This window comes from Lampris incognitus, chromosome 17, assembly GCF_029633865.1.
Source record: "Lampris incognitus isolate fLamInc1 chromosome 17, fLamInc1.hap2, whole genome shotgun sequence".
Lineage (NCBI taxonomy): Eukaryota > Metazoa > Chordata > Actinopteri > Lampriformes > Lampridae > Lampris > Lampris incognitus.
Genome location: NC_079227.1, coordinates 44,052,904 through 44,070,417, shown reverse-complemented (window position 1 = coordinate 44,070,417; position 17,514 = coordinate 44,052,904). Strand labels below are relative to the sequence as shown.

At 45.0% G+C, this 17,514-nt stretch overlaps 1 protein-coding gene across 1 annotated transcript in view; it reads right to left on the bottom strand.

Annotated features, from left to right (window-relative positions):
• The window catches only part of ryr2a (ryanodine receptor 2a (cardiac)), a 1,161,183-nt gene that overhangs the window by 6,833 nt on the left and 1,136,836 nt on the right, over positions 1–17,514 (bottom strand). The gene's annotated exons all lie outside the window — the stretch shown is intronic.

Sequence of the window (17,514 nt, the reverse complement as noted above, 5' to 3'; positions counted from 1 at the left end):
CAGAAAGGCAGATCTCAGGTCCGAAGCTCACATGCCCGGATGAAACAGAGGTTCGATGCCTCGTGTCAAGTACAGACTCGCTCTCTGCTTGTGTGGGACTGGGTCAGGATCAAACACGCCCACCGCCAGAACAAGCTGCGGTCATACTGGTCGGAGCCCCATCAGGTGACCCAGCAGCTGGGACCGGCTACCTACAGACTGGACAATGGGACTCGTTGGCACTCAAACCACCTGCATAGGGTTGCATCATCCCTGTCCCCAGCTGCTGCTTTCAGTTGGCAGCAAACCGGGTGGGTGCTAACCCACCGCCATTGCCAGGCCCTGCTCCCCAGCCTGCTCGCCCTCAGAGGGTGAGGGTTCCACCTGTCTGGCACAGGGACTATGTTACGAATGGTTAAGGGACATCTAGGGTAGGGACTGATATGTTATGTTACTTTCTGAAGGGGGGTGGGGGGGGATGTTATCTGGTTAGGTAGTGTTATGCCCGAGTCTGACTTGTATGGTTAAGCACTAGCAGTCACTGTGCCTTTAAGAAGAGACGGGGGCAGTGTGAATTACGGCAAGGTGGAAAGTGTCGTGAGTTGGGGTTGGTTAAGTAAAAGATATAAACGTTGCTCCTGGTGTGGTCATTGACTGAACATAATAAACACTACACCTAAAGTCTGATAGATAACTAGGCATGCGTACAGGTATGCATGGAGTGCATCTTACATTTGGTGTACATTTCAATTGGTTTACATTACATTTGGTGTACATTTCATTTGGTTTACACTATATTTGGTTTACATTTGCAGCAACTGTCCACACGCCTACATGCGTCATCTAGACACGTGCTGCACATGTTACCTTTATCTCGCTGCAGGACGTCAGTTCAGTGGGTTAGTCAGCTGCCAATAAAAGATAGAAACGGTTAACAGCTGCCTTCGAATCAATATGCCAGTGGTTTGGGTGTCCGGGTAGCGTAGCGGTCTATTCCGTTGCCTACCAACACGGGGATCTCCGGTTCGAATCCCCGTGTTACCCCCGGCTTGGTCAGGCGTCCCTACAGACACAACTGGCCATGTCTGCGGGTGGGAAGCCGGATGTGGGTGTGTGTCCTGGTCGCTTCACTAGCGCCTCCCCTGGTCGTCGGGGTGCCTGTTCAGGGGGGAGGGAAACTGGGGGGAATAGCGTGATCCTCCCACGCGCTACGCCCTCCTGTTGAAACATCTCACTGTCAGGTGAAAAAAGGTGGCTGGCAACTCCACATGTATCAGACGAGGCATGTGGTAGTCTGCAGCCCTCCCCGGATCGGCAGAGGGGTCGGAGCAGCGACCCGGACGGCTCGGAAGAGTGGGATAATTGGCCAAGTACAATTGGGGAGAAAATCCTATTTAAAAAACAAAACAAAACAAAAACGCCGCAAATGTCGCACCCGGTCTTAATGTGTTAAGTGATGCAGAAGTCATCACGCCATCTTCCCTAAAATGTCCAGATTTTTGCTCAGTGTTATGGTCTAGTGTACCCTGTATTAGAAGTAAAAGTAGTTAAATAATAACTACAGTATAAATTCTCTCTAAGTTTCTCCCAAATGTTGCAGGCTATTGCTCAGTAGGTCATATATATACCCTGTAATAATAGAAGAGGTACACAGTAGTTAAATAAATAACTACAGTATAAATTCTTTGAAAGATCCCGAATTGTGAATTATTCCATAACTTTAGATGATGTTCCTCGGTATGCACACTAGTACGTACTATAATAATAATAATAATAAATAATAATCATTACATTTATACAGCACTTTATCTAGACACCCAAAGCGCTTCACATTGAAGGGGATAACTCACTTCAACCACCACCAATGGTTGAAGTGAGTCACCAATGGTTGAAGTGAGTGGGTGATGCACGGCAGCCATTTTGCACCAGAACGCTCACCACAAATCAGCTTGAGGTGGAGAGGGGGTAATCATTGAGCCAATTACATGGGAGGGGGGGTGATTAGGTGGCCAGATGGAGACAGCCAGGTTGGGAATGTTGCCAGGACACAGGGGAACCCCCTCCTCTTTGTGATAAGTGCCATGGGATCTTTAATGACCACAGTGAGTCAGGACCTCGGTTTAACATCTCATCTGAAGGACAGCATCTCCTACATTAAACACACACACACACACACATATATATATATATATATATATATATATATATATATATATATATATATATATATATATATATATATATATAACTTTGTTAAAAGAAACACTCAACGGTAGGGATAGTGCTCAACAAATAAGGAGCAAAATAATCCAGTTAGTCAAGTAAATTTTCTGAGACATTACAAGCCTGTTTCATGCTATAAGCAATCATCAGCTGTCAATGAAACTACACGAGGACGGACATACCATCTACTGTGTCGTCATGCACATCACGTGCACATTGTCCAATGGAGAAGGGAGATGTGCAACGTACATTGACTTTCTGGACATCTCAATGGACCTTAGGAACGGCACATACAAGCCGTACATTTTGCTCAACAACATGCTGCAGTATGTTCATAGAGAAAGCAACCAACCACCCTCCATCTTGAAGAACATCCCAGAAAGCATTAATAGAAGACTCTCAAAACTGTCACCTAGTCAGCCCATCTTCAATGAAGCTGCATCCCCATACAAAGATGCATTGCAGAAGAGTGGCTACAATTTTAAGCTTAAATACAACCCACTATTAAATACTGACTGCCAGCAAACCAACAAACGTGGCCGAAAACGAAACATCACCTGGTACAACCCACTCTACAGTGTACCGTGGCCACAAACATTGGTAAGCAGTTTTTTTAACTTTTGGATAAGTGCTTTACCCCATACCATCAACTGAGGAAGATATTTAATAGGAACACCATCAAAATTAGTTACAGCTGCATGCCTAACATTCAACAAATAATATCGTCCTACAACACATGAATCATCAACAAATCAATGACACCTTCATCACAACCGGACTCCCTGGATGGAACTGCCGTGGAACTGCCGTGTGAACAACTCATGCCCCCTCGAGGGAAAATGCCGGACGGAGGGAGTTATCTACCAAGCTACGGTGACGAGAGATGACAACGACATACATCGGTCTAACAGAGGGAACATTAAAAAATAGGTTTAATGCACAAGTGTAGCGTTAGAAACAACCGTTCAAAGAATGTAACACCTTTAAGCCCTTATATTTGGTCACTGACAGACAGAAACATTAATTATTCAACCACCTGGAAAATCCTCTCAAAGACAAAACATCTTCAACCAGCAGTAAAATGTGCAATCTATGTCTAACTGAAAAAATATTTTATCATCTGCAAACCAGAAATATATAATAACAGGAATGAATCGGCCAGCAGTTGCAGACATTAGATATAAGCACCTATTTTGTATTTATAAATAAATCATGACATTTGTGACAGAAGGGTACCAGCAAGAGTTAAAGGGAAGGTTAACAAGATGGTTGTGAGACCAGCTATGTTATATGGTTTGGAGACAGTGGCACTGATGAAAAGACAGGAGGTGGAGCTGGATTAGGAACGAGTATATTAGAGGGACCGCTCAAATTGGACGGTTTGGAGACAAAGCAAGAGAGGCAAGATTGAGATGGCTTGGACATGTGTGGAGGAGAGATGCTGGGTATATTGGGAGAAGGAGGCTGCATATGGAGCTGTCAGGAAAGAGGGAGACCAAAGAGGAGGTTTATGGATGTGGTGAGCAGTGGCGCCCCCAGAAATTTTTCATAGGGGTGGCCAAATGGGGCCACTGAAAATCTTGGGGTGGCACACCAAAACCAAAAGCCATGACTGAATTTCGGGAATTCTGTGATGCTGTTGTAGTGTACTGTATAGGCTAGTTGAAAACTGTCAATATGAGAGTTAAGAAAAATATTTAAATGAACAGCACCTAATGTAAAATATCAGATAGAAGCATATTATGCATAATCAGACGCATATTCTGCATATGCGACTCGTGGCTGGGGGAGCCAGCGGGGGGGCCAGGGATATTATCAGGGTGGCCGTGGCCTCACCACTGGTGGTGAGGGAAGACATGCAGATGGCTGGTTTGACAGAAGATGCAGAAGACAGGAAGAAATGAATACGGAGGATCCGCTGTGTCGACCCCTAACGGGAGCAGCCGAAAGTAGTAGTAGTAGTAGTAAATAAATCACGACAAAAGACATATACCCCCCCCCAAAAAAAACAACCACAAAAACTGGCCCCTTAGCGATCACGTGTTTTTGAATTTTGAATCGCAACTCCGTTAGTGATCACGTGTTTTTGGAAAGAAAAAAAAATTGTATGTTGCACATCTCCCTTCTCCATTGGACAATGTGCACGTGATGTGCATGACGACGGACGCAGTAGATGGTATGTCCTTCCTCGAGTAGTTTCACTGACAGCTGATGATTGCTTATCGCATGAAACAGGCTTGTACTGCCTCAGAGAAAATTTACTTGACTAACTGGATTTTATATATATATGTAGCCGGGTGGGGATTGATTTCTAAAGTAAAAAACCACCAGAGTGCGCTGTGCCTTGTTGAGCCTCCCCAGGAGCGAGCTAGAACAGCGGAGATTAAACCGGAAGTTCCGTTTTTTCGTTCCCTTCCTTAAGTACTCTGGAATGATCGGCTGTGTTTGTAAGAGCTTGTAAAAGAGGTAACGTTCTATGTTAAAATGGTATCTAATGCAGAAAATATCGAAAGATTCATGTTAATAATGCTGTGTTAGATGTAATATGTGAGATCTGTTGCCGATTGTAATGTTATACTGTGTGATGTTCACAGATTTATTGTTGGAGCGTTTCCATGTGTAAAGGATAGCCAAGCAGAGTTAGGCATCCATCACACGATGTGGGGGAGGACCATGTAAAACGCTATACTTGTGAGTGTTAGCTAGGCTAATCACATTTATTAGCTACAGATGTTGTGTTTGGTGGCAACTAACTTTGTGCTTTTCATTTCTTTTATTTATTTTCATGTAACAGGGAGGACCCTGCAGTTGTTTATTGTGCAGTTATTTTCTTTGGTTATTTTCTTTCATTTGATTCGGCACTCTAAATTTATCAATGTCATTTTTCTAATTCATAAAATTGATCAGAAAAAAGAACCGTGTTTTTTATGTTGGCTTGGAATATTTAATTTTACCAGGCTACATATAGATAGATGTAGGAGAAAAACTATAATTCATAGCAGTACATGTCTGGCTCGTGCGTCGCACACTCATCAGATGCCAAGTTGGCTACCTCCTACATGTATCTTAATATTCCGCTCCTCATTTGTTGAGCACTTTTTTTATCAACACCGGTTTCTGGGAAAAAAAGTATATATATATACTACTATATATATATATATATATTTATACTATATACAGTGCATCCGGAAAGTATTCACACCCCTTCACTTTCCCCATATTTTGTTATGTTACAGCCTTATTCCAAAATGGATTAAATTCCTTTTTTTCCACATCAATCTACATACAATACCCCATAATGACAAAGCGAAAAAGGTTTTGTAGAAATTTTTGCAAAATTTTTAAAAATAAAAAACTGAAATATTGCATGTACATAAGTACACCCTTTACTCAGTACTTGGTTGAGGCACCCTTGGCAGCCATTACAGCCTCAAGTCTTCTTGGGTATGAAGCTACAAGCTTGGTACACCTATATTTGGGGTATTTCTCCCATTCTTCTCTGCAGATCCTCACGAGCTCTGTAAGGTTAGATGGGGAGCGTCGCTGCACAGCTATTTTCAGGTCTTTCCAGAGATGTTCAATGGGGTTCAAGTCTGGGCTCTGGCTGGGCCACTCAAGGACATTCACAGACTTGTCCCGGAGCCACTCCTTCGTTGTCTTGGCTGTGTGCTTAGGGTTGTTGTCATGTTGAAAGGTAAACCTTCGCCCCAGTCTGAGGTCCTGAGCGCTCTGGAGCAGGTTTTCATCCAGGATCTCTCTGTACTTTGCTCCATTCATCTTTCCCTCGAACCTGACTAGTCTCCCAGTTCCTGCTGCTGAAAAACATCTCAACAGCATGATGCTGCCACCACCATGCTTCACTGTAGGGATGGTATTAGCAAGGTGATGAGAGGTGCCTGGTTTCCTCCAGACAGTGACGTTTGGCATTCAGGCCAGAGTTCAATCTTGGTTTCATCACACCACAGAATCTTGTTTCTCATGGTCTGAGAGTCCTTTAGGTGCTTTCTAGCAAACTCCAAGCGGGCTGTCATGTGCCTTTTACTGAGCAGAGGCTTCCGTCTGGCCACTATACCATAAAGGCCTGATTGGTGGAGTGCTGCAGAGATGGTTGTCCTTCTGGAAGGTTCTCCCATCTCCACAGAGGAATGCTGGAGCTCTGTCAGAGTGACCATCGGGTTCTTGGTCACCTCCCTGACCAAGGCCCTTCTCCCCCGATTGCTCGGTTTGGCTGGGCGGCCAGCTCTAGGAAGGGTCCTGGTGGATCCAAACTCCTTCCATTTACAAATGATGGAGACCACTGTGCTCTTCGGGACCTTCAAAGCTGTAGAAATTGTTTTGTACCCTTCCCCAGATCTGCGCCTCGATACAATCCTGTCTCGGAGGTCCACAGACAATTCCTTTGACTTCATGGCTTGGTTTCTGCTCTGACATGCACTGTCAACAGTGGTACCTTATATAGACAGGTGTGCGCCTTTCCAAATCAGATCCAATCAATTGAATTTACTACAGGTGGACTCCAATCAAGATGTAGAAACATCTCAAGGATGATCAGTGGAAACAGGATGAACCTGAGCTCAATTTTGAGTGTCATAGCAAAGGGTGTGAATACTTATGTACATGCATATTTCAGTTTTTTATTTTCAATAAATTTCTACAAAATCTTTTTCACTTTGTCATTATGGGGTATTGTATGTAGATTGATGAGAAAAAAAAGGAATTGAATCCATTTTGGAATAAGGCTGTAGCATAACAAAATGTGGGGAAAGTGAAGGGTTGTGAATACTTTCCGAATGCACTGTACATACACTACTACTAATTTCGGCTGCTCCCGTTAGGGGTCGCCACAGCGGATCATCCGTTTCCATTTCTTTCTGTCTTCTGCGTCTTCCTCTGTCAAACCAGCCACCTGCATGTCCTCCCTCATCACATCCATAAACCTCCTCTTTGGCCTTCCTCTTTTCCTCTTTCCTGGCAGCTCCATATACAGCATCCTTCTCCCAATATACCCAGCATCTCTCCTCCACACATGTCCAAGCCATCTCAATCTTGCCTCTCTTGCTTTGTCTCCAAACCGTCCAACTTGAGCGGTCCCTCTAATATAATCATTCCTAATCCTATTCTTCTTCCTCACTCCCAGTGAAAATCTTAGCATCTTCAACGTTGCCACCTCCAGCTCCGCATCCTGTCTTTTCGTCAGTGCGACTGTCTCAAAACCATATAACATAGCTGGTCTCACAACCATCTTGTAAACCTTCCCTTTAACTCTTGCTGGTACCCTTCTGTCGCAAATCACCTCTGACACTCTTCTTCACCCACTCCACCCTGCCTGCACTCTCTTTTTCACCTCTACTGCACTCCCCATTACCTTGGACAGTTGACCCCAAGTATTTAAACTCATATGCCTTCGTCACCTCCAGTCCTTGCATCCTGACCATTCCACTGTCCTCCCTCTCATTCACGCATAGGTATTCCGTCTTGCTCCTACTGACTTTCATTCCTCTTCTCTCCAGTGCATACCTCCACCTCTCCAGGCTCTCCTCCACCTGCATCCTACTCATGCTACAAATCACAATGTCATCCGCGAACATCATCGTCCATGGAGACTCCTGCCTTATCTTGTCTGTCAACCTGTCCATCACCATTGCAAACAAGAAAGGGCTCAGAGCCGATCCTTGATGTAATCCCACCTCCACCTTGAACCAACCCCTACATACTTCTCTGCAACTCCCGACTTCCTCACCTCCTCTCTCGGCACCCTGTTGTATGCTTTCTCTAAATCTACAATGACACAATGCAACTCTTTCTGGCCTTCTCTATACTTCTCAATCAACATTCTCAAAGCAAATGTCTCATCTGTGGTGCTCTTTTGTGGCATGAAACCATACTGCTGCTCGCTAATCGTCACCTCTCCTCTTAACCTAGCTCCTATTACTCTTTCCCAAATCTTCATGCTGTGGCTGATCAACTTTATACCTCTGTAATTGCTACGGTTCTGCACATCGCCCTTGTTCTTGAAAATCGGTACCACTATGCTTCTTCTCCACTCCTCAGGCATCCTCTCACTTTCGAAGATTATGTTAAACAATCTAGTTAAAAACCCCACTTCCATCTCTCCTAAACATCTCCCTGCCTCCACAGGTATGTCATCAGGACCAACTGCCTTTCCACTCTTCATCCTAGGTGCTTTCTGGCAAACTCCAAGCAGGCTGTCATGTGCCTTTTACTGAACAGAGGCTTCCGTCTGGCTACTATACCATAAAGGCCTGATTGGTGGAGTGCTGCAGAGATGGTTGTCCTTCTGGAAGGTCATCCCATCTCCACAGAGGAATGCTGGAGCTCTGTCAGAGTGACCATCAGGCTCTTGGTCACCTCCCTGACCAAGGCCTTTCTCCCCTTATTGCTCAGTTTGGCTGGGCAGCCAGCTCTAGGACGAGTCCTGGTGGATCCAAACTCCTTCCATTTATGAATGATGGAGATCACTGTGCTCTTTGGGACCTTCAAAGCTGTAGAAATTGTTTTGTACCCTTCCCCAGATCTGTGCCTCAATACAATCCTGTCTCGGAGGTCCACAGACAATTCCTTTGACTTCATGGCTTGGTTTCTGCTCTGACATGCACTGTCAACAGTGGTACCTTATATAGACAGGTGTGCGCCTTTCCAAATCAGGTCCAATCAATTGAATTTACTACAGGTGGACTCCAATCAAGGATGATCAGTGGAAACAGGATGAACCTGAGCTCAATTTTGAGTGTCATAGCAAAGGGTGTGAATACTTATGTACATGTAATATTTCCGTTTTTTATTTTTAATAAATTTGCAAAAATTTCTACAAAACTGTTTTCACTTTGTCATTATGGGGTATTGTGTGTAGATTGATGAGGGAAAAAAAGGAATTTATTCCCTCTTGAATAAGGCTGTAACATAACAAAATGTGGGGAAAGTGAAGGGGTGTGACTACTTTCCGGGTGCACTGTATATAAAACTTTGTTAAATGAAACACTCAACGGTAGGGAAAGTGCTCAAAAAATAAGGAGCAAAATAATCCAGTGATTCAAGTAAATTCTTTGAGAATTTACTTGAATCACTGGATTTTATATATATATATATATATATATATATATACTATATACAGTGCATCGGGAAAGTATTCACACCCCTTCACTTTCTCCACATTTTGTTATGTTACAGCCTTATTCCATAATGGATTAAATTCCTTTTTTTTCTCATCAATCTACACACAATACCCCATAATGACAAAGTGAAAAAGGTTTTGTAGAAATTTTTGCAAATTTATTAAAAATAAAAAACGGAAATATTGCATGTACATAAGTATTCACACCCTTTGCTATGACACTCAAAATTGAGCTCAGTTTCATCCTGTTTCCACTGATCATCCTTGAGATGTTTCTACATCTTGATTGGAGTTCACCCGTAGTAAATTCAATTGATTGGACACAATTTGGAAAGGCACACACCTGTCTATATAAGATCCCACTGTTGACAGTGCATGTCAGAGCAGAAACCAAGCCATGAAGTCAAAAGAAATGTTTGTGGACCTCCGAGACAGGATTGTATCGAGGCACAGATCTGGGGAAGGGTACAAAAAGATTTCTACAGCTTTGAAGGTCCTGAAGAGCACAGTGGTCTCCATCATTCGTAAATGGAAGGAGTTTGGATCCACCAGGACTCTTTCCTAGACCTGGCCGCCCAGCCAAACTGAGTAATCGGGGGAGAAGGGCCTTGGTCAGGGAGGTGACCAAGAACCCGATGGTCACTCTGACAGAGCTCCAGCATTCCTCTGTGGAGATGGGAGAACCTTCCAGAAGGACAACCATCTCTGCAGCACTCCACCAATCAGGCCTTTATGGTAGAGTGGCCAGACGGAAGCTTCTGCTCAGTAAAAGGCACATGACAGCCCACTTGGAGTTTGCCAGAAAGCACCTAAAGGACTCTCAGACCATGAGAAACAAGATTCTCTGGTCTGATGAAACGAAGATTGAACTCTTTGGCCTGAATGCCAAACGTCACGACTGGAGGAAACCAGGCACCTCTCATCACCTTGCTAATACCATTCCTACAGTGAAGCACAGTGGTGGCAGCATCATGCTGTGGGGATGTTTTTCAGCAGCAGGAACTGGGAGGCTAGTCAGGATCGAGGGAAAGATGAATTGAGCAAAGTACAGAGAGATCCTTGATGAAAACCTGCTCCAGAGCGCTCAGAACGTCACATTGGGGCGAAGGTTTACCTTTCAACACGACAACGACCCAAAGCACACAGCCAAGACAACGAAGGAGTGGCTTCATGACAAGTCTGTGAATGTCCTTGAGTGGCACAGCCAGAGCCCAGACTTGAACCCCATTGAACATCTCTGGAAAGACCTGAAAATAGCTGTGCAGCGACGCTCCCCATCTAACCTTACAGAGCTCGAGAGGATCTTCAGAGAAGAATGGGAGAAATACCCCAAATATAGGTGTGCCAAGCTTGTAGCTTCATACCCAAGAAGACTTGAGGCTGTAATCGCAGCCAAGGGTGCCTCAACCAAGTACTGAGTAAAGGGTGTGAATACTTATGTACATGCAATATTTCAGTTTTTTATTTTTAATAAATCTGAAAAAAATTCTACAAAACCTTTTTCACTTTGTCATTATGGGGTATTGTATGTAGATTGATGAGAAAAAAAGGAATTTAATCCATTTTTGAATAAGGCTGTAACATAACAAAATGTGGGGAAAGTGAAGGGGTGTGAATACTTTCCGGATGCACTGTATGAGGTGGGAGTCCTGTGAAGTACATTGGAAGGCCAGCATGGTGAGCCTGTGGAACAGGTTGCTGGGTTTACCAACCAACAGGGAGACTAGTGAAATATTTTATTGGGATTTGTCTGTCGTAGATGAATGGGCATCTGAAATAGGTCATTTGATTTACTAGAAATTTCATCAAGATGGTGCCATGGACAGTAGCCTCAGTTCTGCGCTCTTGTACTTTTTCTGTTTTTGTTTATTTGTTTAGTTTCCAGCATCCACTCACTGATCACATACAGCAGGGAAGAACTTTTAAGTCTCCAACTGTCCACCGGACAAACTGAACAGACTTTTTTACCGACTTAAATTGTCAAATTAAATTGACCATTCTGCTCATTTAGGGATCAGATGAGAATGGATAAAATTCAGGAAAGACCAAAATGACAAAAATCAACCTAAATGGGTTTTACTGCAGGTTTAAAAAGCAAACTTTCACACCCCTCCTCCTCTCCTGATGCAATACACAACCAACTGCACTCCCTGCCAGCCACTCTCCCGTCCCCACCAAACCCCCACCAGCACTCAAGATCTGTGTTGAGGACATGCACCGAATTCCAGAGACAGAAGACCAGGAAGGCACTGGACCCGAATGGTGTGTCTCCCTGCTGTCTGGCCCCCATTTTAACACTGATTTTCAACATATCTCTGGAGCTGTGTGAAAATTACTACAGCCCCATTGCCCTAATAACAACTGTGGTCATTAAATCCTTTGAGAGACTGGTGTTGGCCCACCTGAAGGAAATCACAGGCCCCCTGCTCGACCCCCTGCAGTTTCTCTACCAAGCAAACAGGTCAGTGGATGATGCAGTCAACATGGGATTGCACTACATCTTCCAACACCTCAACTCCCCAGGGACATATGCAAGGGTCCTGTTTGTGGACTTTAGCTCAGCATTCAACACCATCACCCAAGATATCATTCACTCCAAACTCAACTAGCTCACTGTACCAGCCCCCATCCGCCAGTGGATTTAAAACTCCCTGACAGACAGGAGGCAGCTGGTGAGGCTGGGGAAAATCATCCAGCACCCGGACAATCAGCACTGGCGCCCCACAGGGATGTGTGCTCTCCCCTCTACTCTTCTCCCTCTACACAAATGACTTAACCTCAGGTGACCTGTTTGTTAAACTCCTGAAGTTTGTGCACGATACAACCATCATTTGCCTTATCTGGGATGGTGACGAGTCGGCATATACACTCACCGGCCACTTTATTAGGCACACCTGTCCAACTGCTCGTTAACGAAAATTTCTAATCAGCCAATCACATGGCAGCAACTCAATGCATTTAGGCATGTAGACATGGTCAAGACGATCTGCTACAGTTCAAACCGAGCATCAGAATGGGGAAGAAAGGTGATTTAAGTGACTTTGAACGTGGCATGGTTGTTGGTGCCAGACAGGCTGGTCTGAGTATTTCAGAAACTGCTGATCTACTGGGATTTTCACGCACAACCATCTCTAGGGTTTACAGAGAATGGTCCGAAAAAGAGAAAATATCCAGTGAGCGGCAGTTCTGTGGGCGAAAATGCCTTGTTGATGCCAGAGGTCAGAGGAGAATGGCCAGACTGGTTCGAGCTGATAGAAAGGCAACAGTAACTCAAATAACCACTCATTACAACCGAGGTATGCAGAAGAGCATCTCTGAATGCACAACACGTCGAACCTTGAGGCAGATGGGCTACAGCAGCAGAAGACCACACCGGGTGCCACTCCTGTCAGCTAAGAACAGGAAACTGAGGCTACAATTCGCACAGGCTCACCAAAATTGGACAATAGAAGATTGGAAAAACGTTGCCTGGTCTGATGAGTCTCGATTTCTGCTGCGACATTCGGATGGTAGGGTCAGAATTTGGCGTCAACAACATGAAAGCATGGATCCATCCTGCCTGAACCGTTGGGTTCAGGTTGCTGGTGGTGGTGTAATGGTGTTGGGGATATTTTCTTGGCACACTTTGGGCCCCTTAGTACCAATTGAGCATCGTGTCAACGCCACAGCCTACCTGAGTGTTGTTGCTGACCATGTCCATCCCTTTATGACCACAGTGTTCCCATCTTCTGATGGCTACTTCCAGCAGGATAACGCGCCATGTCATAAAGCTCGAATCATCTCAGACTGGTTTCTTGAACATGACAATGAGTTCACTGTACTCAAATGGCCTCCACAGTCACCAGATCTCAATCCAATAGAGCACCTTTGGGATGTGGTGGACCGGGAGATTCGCATCATGGATGTGCAGCCGACAAATCTGCAGCAACTGCGTGATGCTATCATGTCAATATGGACCAAACTCTCTGAGGAATGTTTCCAGTACCTTGTTGAATCTATGCCACGAAGGATTAAGGCAGTTCTGAAGGCAAAAGGGGGTCCAACCCGGTACTAGCAAGGTGTACCTAATAAAGTGGCCAGTGAGTGTAGATGGGAGGTTGATCAGCTGGCCCTTTGGTGTGGCCATAACAACTTGGAGCAGAAAATGCTCAAAACAGTGGAGATGACAGCGGGCTTCAGGAGGAGTCCCCCAAAACTGCGCCCCCCACCATACTCGACAGCACGGTGTCTACAGTGAAAACCTACATATTTCTAGATTCCACATCTCCCAGATCCTAAGGTGGGCATCCAACATGGACACAATCATCAAAAAGGCCCAGCAGAGGATGTACTTTCTCCACCAGCCCAAGAAATTCAACCTGCCTCAGGAACTGCTGATTCAGTTCTACACTTCAATAATCCAGTCTGTCCTCTGCAATCCATCACTGTCTGGTTTGGATCGGACGCTAAACAGGACAGGGACAGACTACAAACGCGAACATTTTGCAGAGAAAATCAGTGGGGCCAACCTGCCCTCCATTCAGGACTTATATACCTCCAGAATCAGGAAACGAGCAGGCAACATCACTGCAGACCCATCACACCCTGGTCACAACCTGTTCCAACTCCTCCCCTCTGGTAGGCGCTACAGAAAACTGTACCCAAAAACAACCAGAAAAAAAAGTTTCTTTCCGCAGGCTGCCATTCAAATGAACGCCTAACACTGTCAAATAAATCCAACCATTTTGTATATACTGTACTGTACATTGTACTTATACTGGTACACTCTGTCATGTACATCTACGTCAGGCATGCATGTAAGTAACCTGCTGACATCTATTTCAGCACCTCTGTTATATTCTCTGCACTGCTGCACTTTATCACCTCTTATTTCACCTGTATAAGTCAATCCTCATGTATATATCTAAAGATTGTTGTATTGTAGTGTTGTTATTCTATGTTATGTACACTGAGAGAGAGATATGAAACCAGAGTCAAATTCCATGTATGTGCAAATCTACATGGTAAATAAACATGATTCTGATTCTGATTCTAGAAGAGTGTGGACTTGAGGAAAATTATCTCCAAAAAGCAAATGTGGGGGTGGAGTTGTTTAGATACCAAGTCTGGGCTAAATGCACACAATCATGGTCAGAAGATATCTGGCAAAAGCCAAAAGTGAGAACTTCTTGTTTATTTAAGAGAGCACAAATGTGAAAAATACATTAAATATAATTTGCCTCAAATTCACAGATCATTCTGTGTACATTTAAGATGTTTAGAGAATCCAGCAGTAGGATAAACAGTTTGGATAATCGGATGGATGGATGGATATGACTATATATTGAAAGTGAAAGATACAGAGGTGTGATTGAAGATGGAAAAAATGTGAGTATTGTGAACTGAATGAGGTGGAAAAGGAAATTTCTTACCGTCCTTTCTATAATTATTTATGACAAAAATTGTTTAAAAAAGTTAATGTTCCTGATTTAAATTTGATGGGTACTGAAAATGGAGTGTTAATTGAATAACTTTTTGATAACGTTTTTGCGTTTTCTGAATATCTTTCTAAAGCATGGAAGAGCAGAAAAGTAGCATATGATAGATAATTCCTCGGACTCTATTTTATATGGATTACAAACTATTGGTTTATGAACTGGATGGCAACTGGTGGGAAGATGGCAGCGTGAACTCGCGTTTGCGGCGGCCTCACCCAGTGCCGACTATGCAGTGTCTTTGTCCATGTCTGCACCTATAAGTTTGTGTCTTCGTGTGAAGCTCTTTATTTTGTTCGTCAAATTTTTTTCTTTTGTTTAATGGCTGGGAGAGCTGGCGTTGGATTGGCCAATAGAGCATACGGCCCTTTCCGGAGCTGTACGGCCCTGCCCGGAGCTGTACCCGAGAGGAAACACTGAGGCGGTCTGGCAGCGGCCTCACATAGTGTTGACTGTGCAGTGTTTTTGTCTGCGTCTGCATCGTCATGTGACGTGCGGGGGGGGGGGGGCGGTGTCGAAGGTGTCTGGCTGGGAGCTAGCGTTGGCTCGGCAGGGGGAGCCTGGTCTGTCATGGGTGTGTGATCTGGGTCATTGGGGCTTGCCCATCCCCATCCCCTGATTGGTGTTTCAGTTCTCCTGCGCCCGTGTGCCTGAGTGACCCTGATTGTGTTACGGCTCGCCCACCCCGCGCCATGGCCCGCCCACCCCGCGCCGGCAGCCAATCAGCTCGTCAGGGCTGGGCTTAGCCGTCAGGGCTGGACTTAAGTTTGGTGGCCTCCCACGCGCCCGTTGTCAGTTCGTGTTGTAACCTCCTCGCAGTAGCGGCTACTCTTCCCTCACGGTCCTTTTCTCTCCGAACTCACCCCAGCCCTTGGTTTATGTTTTTCCCTTGCAAAGTTTCCCCGTGGAAGTATCCTGCCATGTTCCCGTTTTGGATTACCCGCGAGTTTTCCCCCTTGGACTTTTCGTTTTTCTTGTCGCTCATTGCCTTCCTGTGTTTGAAAATTTGTAAGCGTAAGGAATAAAGTACGCCAGTTTTCAGCTAACCCCATCTCTGTCTGGTGTCGTGCGCTTATGGTCTTCCACAAACCCTAACAGTACGAACTTGACCTACTGTTAGGGTTTGTCTATGCGCAACAAGCCATGGCTAGTTTGTTCAAGGCTGACAATTAGTTAATTCCACTCTGACATTACATGAGCAGTGAGACAATTACAGTATTGTCACACTTTTTAACAGACGCACAAGCCTTGATGCGAATGAATGCATGGCCTGATCTCAGAGCGCACTCCCTTTATACCATGCATCACAGACATGAAGATTGTTTCGATCACAAGTGTACCCAGTGTTACTCCCTCATCCTGTTTTGGCATAAGTAGCTCATCTTTATTACTGGATTGTCATACAGATGGATAACAGATCTTGCTCAAAGAGTTCATAGGTCAGGTCTCCCCTCGTCCCTATCCTCCAGCTCGTAATTGTCCAGGACAGTTCCTTCAGACCTTGTTACACTCGAGTGGGTTTCCCATACCTTCCTCTGTTATCAACTAACCGTTAACAATAGGTCCTTACTAATTTACATGGAAAAGGCATTTTCAGCACCACCTTTGACCTACTACACACGAGCCCCAGGCATACATTCAAGCAATGTAAACATAGTATGGCTGATACATGGTCAAAGATTAAAAGTAAGCAAACATGGGCGGGCGGGTAGCGTGGTGGTCTATTCAGTTAACTACCAACACGGGGATCTCCGGTTCAAATCCCTGTGTTACTCTGGCTTGGTCGGCCGTCCTACAGACATAGTTGGCCGTGTCTGCGGGTGGGAAGCCAGATGTGGGTATGTGTCCTAGTCCCTGCACTAGCGCCTCCTCTGGTCAGTCGGGCTGCCTGCTCAGGGGATAGAGGGAACTGGGGGGAATAGCGTGATCCTCCCACACGCTATGTCCCCCTGGTGAAACTCCTCACTCAGGTGAAAAGAAGCGGCTGGCGACTCCACATGTATTGGATGAGGCATGTGGTAGTCTGCAGCCCCCCCCCCCCCAGATCGGCAAAGGGGGTGGAGCAGAGACCGGGATGGCTCGGAAGAGTGAAGTAATTGGCCAACTACAATTGGGGAGAAAAAGGGGGAAAAATCCACACAAAAAAAGTAAGCAAACATTCATATATGAATTGCCCTCACAGCTGTTAGTCGTATCATTTTAGAAAGTGATACTGATGAGGTTCAAACCAACGACCTCTTCATTTAAAAAGCAGCTGACCAGCCGCTGAGCTAATGTGCAGCAGCACACTGAATATAACCGGTAAAGCCTATATGCATGCCTAGTTATCTTTTAAAATGTACCGTGTAGTTTAGATGTGGCATACGTATGCATATGCGATAACACGTAAAGGTAGGTGTGGCGTACAGCAAGTGTAGTGTACATTACACGCACACGCCTTCTCAACATACGAGAACGTCAAAAATACATAAAACGACCCCCGCCAGCCTGACACCTACATCACGTGTGTAATGCCTGTGTGTCCTATGTTGTTGGCTTGTGTTCAGAAGTTTGCTGAGATCTTGGAAGTCTCCAGTCGGTGCTAGTTAGAAGTTTGTTCACTGGCACATATTACCCCTCATAGCACACACATACACACACACACACACACACACACACACACACACACACACACACACACACACACACACACACACACACACACAC